Here is a 7,447-nt window from a genome sequence, read left to right on the forward strand (position 1 = left end):
TACATTACATGCATTACTTAAAGGTCATTTTCTTTTCAGTAATAATGTCGATAAAACCACAATATTTATTGCTTATATCAAGTGCAGGTTAAAATCCAGATAGCCTCCAAAAACAAATCCTTGTGATAAAGGACTTCTCAGTCTGGTCAGGTGAAATATTACACTTAACATGTATGAATACAGCTGAAAATGTACCAGATCTTAACAAGTTTTCAAGTCTTGATTTTAGGGAGTGGGTACAGTGTGAGCAGCGCCCTGGGGTGCTGGGGGTACTGGACACCCCACTTCTCTGTGGGTGTCTAGTCAACCACACCTTCTGGGATCTGAGGAATTTGCTAACAGACGAAAAACCCCGTGATTCACCCAACACTGTCAGCTACCAGTGCCGAAACTTGCAGGGCAAAATTAGTTATTTATAGGGCGTTTTGCTGAGAAAACAGTGTCCAGCCAACAAAAGCACCAACCAAAATGACTGACACAAACCCCATCTTAGTGAGAATGGGTTGCCAATAAAACCGTCTTTTCCTTTTTTCGTTGGGTCTCGTTCAACCTCTGCTTCATTTGCTACACCTTCTGAGCTGTGCTCTTTCCTGTCCCCCAGAAGGCGCTTGCGCAGAGCACTCTCACTGTTTTCCTCCAGAGTATCTTGCATTTCAGAGGACAGTCCTGTATATCTGTCACCTGTCAGTTTTTCTTCTTCTAGCCCTATCCTGTTGCCATTGTATTTTTCACTCGTTATTTTGGACGGTGACTGATCAAAAACAGGACATAACGTCTTCGTTAGAAAGTTCTTTCCACCATTTCTGTACACCTGAATCTCCCTTTAGAAACTTTGCTCCTTCTATTATAGTCATGTATGAAAATCTGAGTTGATCTGGTGTCTGAGTCAGCCCCATTCAGCATTTTCTCATACTCAGTAACAGTTGTTTAATGTTAATATTGTCTCCTTTTTCCATCAGAACCAGACAAATGTCCACCAGAGAAAATGTGCCTGACCGCCCGATACCGGCACTACGGCGGATCACCACAGTCCCGTATTCAGGATTCATACTGAGAAATGAAACTGGTGATTCAGGCACTCCGAAATCTGGCCAGGTGGTAGAATGAAAGTGAGATACTGTTCTATAATTTATTATTATTTTTTAAATCTTTTTATTATACAGCAAGTTCTTATTAGTCATCAATTTTATACACATCAGTGTATACATGTCAATCCCAATCGCCCAATTCATCACACCACCACCACCACCACACCGCTGCTTTCCCCCCTTGGTGTCCATACGTTTGTCCTCTACATCTGTGTCTCAATTTCTGTCCTGCAAACCTGTCATCTGTACCATTTTTCTAGGTTCCACATATATGTGCTAATATACGATATTTGTTTTTCTCTTTCTGACTTACTTCACTCTGTATGACTGTCTCTAGATCCATCCATGTCTCAACAAATGACCCAATTTCATTCCCTTTTATGGCTGAGTAATATTCCATTGTATATATGTACCACATCTTCTTTATCCATTCATCTGTTGATGGACATTTAGGTTGCTTCCATGACCTGACTGTTGTAAATGGTGCTGCAATGAACATTGGGGTGCATGTGTCTTTTTGTTTGTTTGTTTGGTTGGTTTTTTTTTTGCGGTACGCGGACCTCTCACTGTTGTGGCTTCTCCCGTTGCGGAGCACGGGCTCCGGATGCGCAGGCTCAGTGGCCATGGCTCACGGGCCCAGCCGCTCCGCAGCATGTGGGATCATCCCGGACCGGGGCACAAACCCGTGTCCCCTGCATCGGCAGGCAGACTCTCAACCACTGCGCCACCAGGGAAGCCCTGCATGTGTCTTTTTGAATTATGGTTTTCTCTGGGTATATGCCCAGTAGAGGGATTGCTGGGTCGTATGGTAATTCTATTTTTAGTTTTTTAAGGTACCTCCATACTGTTCTCCATAGTGGCTGTATCAATTTACATTTCCACCAACAGTGCAAGAGGGTTCCCTTTTCTCCACACCCTCTCCAGCATTTGTTGCTTGTAGATTTTCTGATGATGCCCATTCTAACTGGTGTGAGGTGATACCTCATTGTAGTTTTGATTTGCATTTCTCTAATAATTAATGATGCTGAGCAGGTTTTCATGTGCTTCTTGGCCATCTGTATGTCTTCTTTGGAGAAATGTCTATTCAGGTCTTCTGCCCATTTTTGGATTGGGTTGTTTGTTTTTTTAATATTGAGCTACATGAGCTGTTTATATATTTTGGAGAATAATCCTTTGTTGATTTGTTTGCAAATATTTTCTCCCATTCTGAGGGTTGTCTTTTCGCCTTGTTTATGGTTTCCTTTGCTGTGCAAAAACTTTGAAGTTTCACTAGGTCCGATTTGTTTATTTTTGTTTTTATTTCCATTTCTCTAGGAGGTGGATCAAAAAAGATCTTGCGGTGATTTATGTCAAAGAGTGTTCTTCCTATGTTTTCCTCTAAGAGTTTTACAGTGTCCGGTCTTACATTTAGGTCTCTAATGCATTTTGAGTTTACTTTTGTGTATGGTGTTAGGGAGTGTTCTAATTTCATTCTTTACATGTAGCTGTCCGGTTTTCCCAGCACCACTTATTGAAGAGATTGTCTTTTCTCCATTGTATATCCTTGCCTCCTTTGTCATAGATTAGTTGACCATAGATGCGTGGGTTTATCTCTGGGCTTTCTATGTTGTTCCATTGATCTATGTTTCTGTTTTTCTGCAAGTACCATATTGTCCTGATTACTGTAGCTTTGTAGTATCCTCTGAAGTCACAGAGTCAGATTCGTCCAGCTCCATTTTTTTCCCTCAAGACTGCTTTCGCTATTCGGGCTCTTTTGTGTTTCCATACAAATTTTAAGATTTTTTGCTCTAGTTCCGTAAAAAATGCCATTGGTAATCTGATAGGGATTACATTGAATCTGTAGATTGCATTGGGTAGTATAGTCATTTTCACAATATTGATTCTTTCAATCCAAGAACATGGTATATCTCTCCATCTGTTGGTATCATCTTTAATTTCTTTCATCAGTGTCTTATAGTTTTCTGCATAAAGGTCTTTTGTCTCCCTAGGTAGGTTTATTCCTAGGCATTTTATTCTTTTTTGTTGCAATGGTAAATGGGAGTGTTTCCTTAATTTCACTTTCAGATTTTTCAGCATTAGTGTATAGGAATGCAAGAGATTTCTGTGCACTAATTTTGTATCCTGCACTTTTACCAAATTCATTGATTAGCTCTAGTAGTTCTCTGGTGGCATCTTTAGGATTCTCTATGTATAGTATCATGTCATCTGCAAACAGTGACAGTTTTACTTCTTCTTTTCCAATTTGGATTCCTTTTATTTCTTTTTCTTCTCTGATTGCCGTGGCTAGGACTTCCAAAACTATGTTGAATAATAGTGGTGAGAGTGGACATCCGTGTCTTGCTCCTGATCTCAGAGGAAAAGTTTTCAGTCTTTCACCGTTGAGAATGATGTTTGCTGTGGGTTGTCGTATATGGCCTTTATTATGTTGACATAGGTTCCCTCTATACCCACTTTCTGGAGAGTTTTTATCATAAATGGGTGTTGAATTTTGTCAAAAGCTTTTTCTGCATCTATTGAGATGATCATATGGTTTTTCTTCTTCAATTTGTTAATATGGTGTATCACATTGATTGATGTGCATATATTGAAGAATCCTTGCATCCCTGTGATAAATCCCACTTGATCATGGTGTATGATCCTTTTAATGTGTTGTTGAATTCTGTTTGCTAGTATTTTGTTGAGGATTTTTGCATCTATATTCATTAGTGATATTGGTCTGTAACTTTCTTTTCTTGTAGTATCTTTGTCTGGTTTTGGTATCAGGGTGATGGTGGCCTCATAGAATGAGTTTGGGGGTGTTCCTTCCTCTGCAATTTTTTGGAAGAGTTTGAGAAGGTTGGGTGTTAGCTCTTCTCAAAATGTTTGATAGAATTCACCTGTGAAGCCATCTGGTCCTGGACTTTTGTTTGTTGGAAGATTTTTAATCACAGCTTCCATTTCATTACTTGTGACTGGTCTGTTCATATTTTCTATTTCTTCCTGGTTCAGTCTTGGAAGGTTATACCTTTCTAAGAATTTTCCCATTTCTTCCAGGTTGTCCATTTTATTGGCATAGAGTTGCTTATAGTAGTCTCTTAGGATGCTTTGTATTTCTGTGTTGTCTGTTGTAACTTCTCCTTTTTCATTTCTAATTTTATTTATTTGAGTCCTCTCCCTCTTTTTCTTGATGAGTCTGGCTAATGGTTTATCAATTTTGTTTATTTTCTCAAAGAACCAGCTTTTAGTTTTATTGATCTTTGCTATCATTTTCTTTGTTTCTATTTCATTTATTTCTGCTCTGATTTTTATGATTTCTTTCCTTATGCTAATTTTGGGTGTTGTTTGTTCTTCTTTCTCTAGTTCCTTTAGGTGTAAGGTTAGATTCTTTATTTGAGATTTTTCTTGTTTCCTGAGGTAGGCTTGTATAGCTATAAACTTCCCTCTTAGAACTGCTTTTGCTGCATCCCATAGGTTTTGGATCATCACGTTTTCATTGTCATTTGTCTCTAGGTATTTTTTGATTTCCTCTTTGATTTCTTCAGTGATCTCTTGGTTATTTAGTAACGTATTTTTTACCCTCCATGTGTTTGTGTTTTTCACATTTTTTCCCCTGTAATTCAATTCTAATCTTATAGTGTTGTGGTCAGAAAAGATGCTTGATATGATTTCAATTTTCTTAAATTTACTGAGGCTTGATTTGTGACCCAAGATGTGATCTATCCTGGAGAATGTTCCATGCGCACTTGAGAAGAAAGTGTAGTCTGCTGTTTGGGGATGGAATGTCCTATAAATATTAATTAAACCTTTCTGGTCTATTGTGTCATTTAAAGCTTCTATTTCCTTATTTATTTTCATTTTGGATGATCTGTCCATTGGTGTAAGTGAGGTGTTAAAGTCCCCCACTATTTTTGTGTTACTGTCGATTTCCTCTTTTAGAGCTGTTAGCAGTTGCCTTATATATTGAGGTGCTCCTATGTTGGGTGCATATATATTTATAATTGTTATATCTTCTTCTTGGATTGATCCCTTGATCATTATGTAGTGCCCTTCCTTGTCTCTTGTAATATTCTTTATTTTAAAATCTATTTTGGGGAGGGGGAAGGGTAAGCTGTGACAAAGCGAGAGAGAGGCATGGACATATATACACTACCAAATGTAAGGTAGATAGCTAGTGGGAAGCAGCTGCATAGCACAGAGAGATCAGCTCGGTGCTTTGTGACCGCCTGGAGGGGTGGGATAGGGAGGGTGGGAGGGAGATGCAAGAGGGAAGAGATATGGGAACATATGTATATGTATAACTGATTCACTTTGTTATAAAGCAGAAACTAACACGCCATTGTAAAGCAATTATACTCCAATAAAGATGTAAAAAAAAAAAGGTCTATTTTATCTGATATGAGTATTGCTACTCCAGCTTTCTTTTGATTTCCATTTGCATGGAATATCTTTTTCCATCCCCTCACTTTTAGTCTGTATGTGTCCCTAGGTCTGAAGTGGGTCTCTTGTAGACAGCATATATATGGGTCTTGTTTTTGTATCCATTCAGCAAGCCTGTGTCTTTTGTTTGGAGCATTTAATCCATTTACGTTTAAGGTAATTATCGATATGTATGTTTCTATGACCATTTTCTTAATTGTTTTGGGTTTGTTTCTGTAGGCCCTTTTCTTCTCTTGTGTTTCCCACTTAGAAAAGTTCCTTTAGCATTTGTTGTAGAGCTGGTTTGGTGGTGCTGAATTCTCTTAGCTTTTCCTTGTCTGTAAAGCTTTTGATTTCTCCATCGAATCTGAATGAGATCCTTGCCGGGTAGAGTAATCTTGGTTGTAGGGCCTTCCCTTTCATCACTTTAAGTATATCATGCCACTCCTTTCTGGCTTGTAGTGTTACTGCTGAGAAACCAGCTGTTTACCTTAGGGAGTTCCCTTGTATGTTATTTGTCATTTTTCCCTTGCTGCTTTCAATAATTTTTCTTTGTCTTTAATTTTTGCCAATTTGATTACTATGTGTCTCAGCGTGTTTCTCCTTGGGTTTATCCTCTATGGGACTCTCTGCACTTCCTGGACTTGGGTGGCTGTTTCCTTTCCCATGTTAGGGAAGTTTTCGACTATAATCTCTTCAAATATTTTCTCGGGTCCTTTCTCTCTCTGTTCTCCTTCTGAGACCCCTATGATGCAAATGTTGTTGCATTTAATGTTGTCCCAGAGGTCTCTTAGGCTGTCTTCATTTCTTTTCATTCTTTTCTCTTTATTCTGTTTCACAGCAGTGAATTCCAGCATTCTGTCTTCCAGGTCACTTATCCGTTCTTCTGCCTCAGTTATTCTGCTATTGATTCCTTCTAGTGTAGTTTTCATTTCAGTTATTGTATTGTTCATCTCTGTTTGTTTGTTTGTTAATTCTTCTAGGTCTTTGTTAATCATTTCTTGCATCTTCTCGATCTTTGCCTCCATTCTTTTTCCAAGGTCCTGGATCATCTTCACTATCATTATTTTGAATTATTTTTCTGGAAGGTTGCCTATCTCCACTTCATTTAGTTGTTTTTCTGAGGTTTTATCTTGTTCCTTCATCTGGTACATAGCCCTCTGCCTTTTCATCTTGTCTATCTTTTTGTGAATGTGGTTTTTGTTCCACAGCCTGCAGGATTGCAGTTCTTCTTGCTTCTGAGATACTGTCCTGGCTTCACCACTATTGGTAGTTCCTAACTGCAACAGATGGACTGTGTAATAGGACTTCACATCTTCTGACAGGAACTTCACACTGAATCCCGTTTCCTTAAGTAGCATCTCTCCTTCGCCTTTTGTTGGCCAGTACTGTGCACATTTAACCTATTCTTTCTCCACAATTCGGTTTAGTGTGACAACTGATTTGGTCTTTTGCTGCCAAACCATGAGCCAGAAATGACAACCTGAATTAGGAAGTGGACACTCTGTTAAGATGTAACTCCTCTGCTCCTCTTCTCTGTCAACTAAGCTGGCAATAATAAATCATTTTCAGCATTTTTCAGTTTAACACGACTGTAATCATATGGGCTTACGTCTCTGTATATGTGTCGATTTCTGTTTTCTGGAAACTTGGCCACTCTGAGGCTAGTCATGTGACTCACTGCAAATTTCCAAGCTCCTTCCAAGAAGCTCTGAGAGGATGCTCGGGCTGCCATGCTCTGGCTGCCCTGCCACAGCCCAGCCACCCTCCCCAGAAGATGGATCGCTGTTTCAGCCTTTGCATCAACAGGGGAACACCATGGCCTTCGAATTAAAGGAGCCATTGGCTTTACATAATTGTGCAGGGGAAAGAGGATAGACTTGTTTTAAGTAAATTAAAACATATTCAGAGAGGAACTGAGCCTACATGAGCTGCAAATAAATAAGGAAGAAAATAAAATGGCA

The 7,447-nt window shown here is 39.1% G+C and overlaps 1 pseudogene; it reads right to left on the reverse strand.

The window, feature by feature from the left end:
• Positions 1-489: 489 nt before the first annotated feature.
• Positions 490-7,218, reverse strand: LOC114887545 (annotated as a pseudogene).
• Positions 7,219-7,447: the final 229 nt, after the last annotated feature.

The sequence above is a fragment of the Monodon monoceros genome, unplaced genomic scaffold (assembly GCF_005190385.1).
Source record: "Monodon monoceros isolate NGI ecotype Baffin Bay Population unplaced genomic scaffold, NGI_Narwhal_1 Super_Scaffold_7, whole genome shotgun sequence".
Taxonomy (NCBI): Eukaryota; Metazoa; Chordata; class Mammalia; order Artiodactyla; family Monodontidae; genus Monodon; species Monodon monoceros.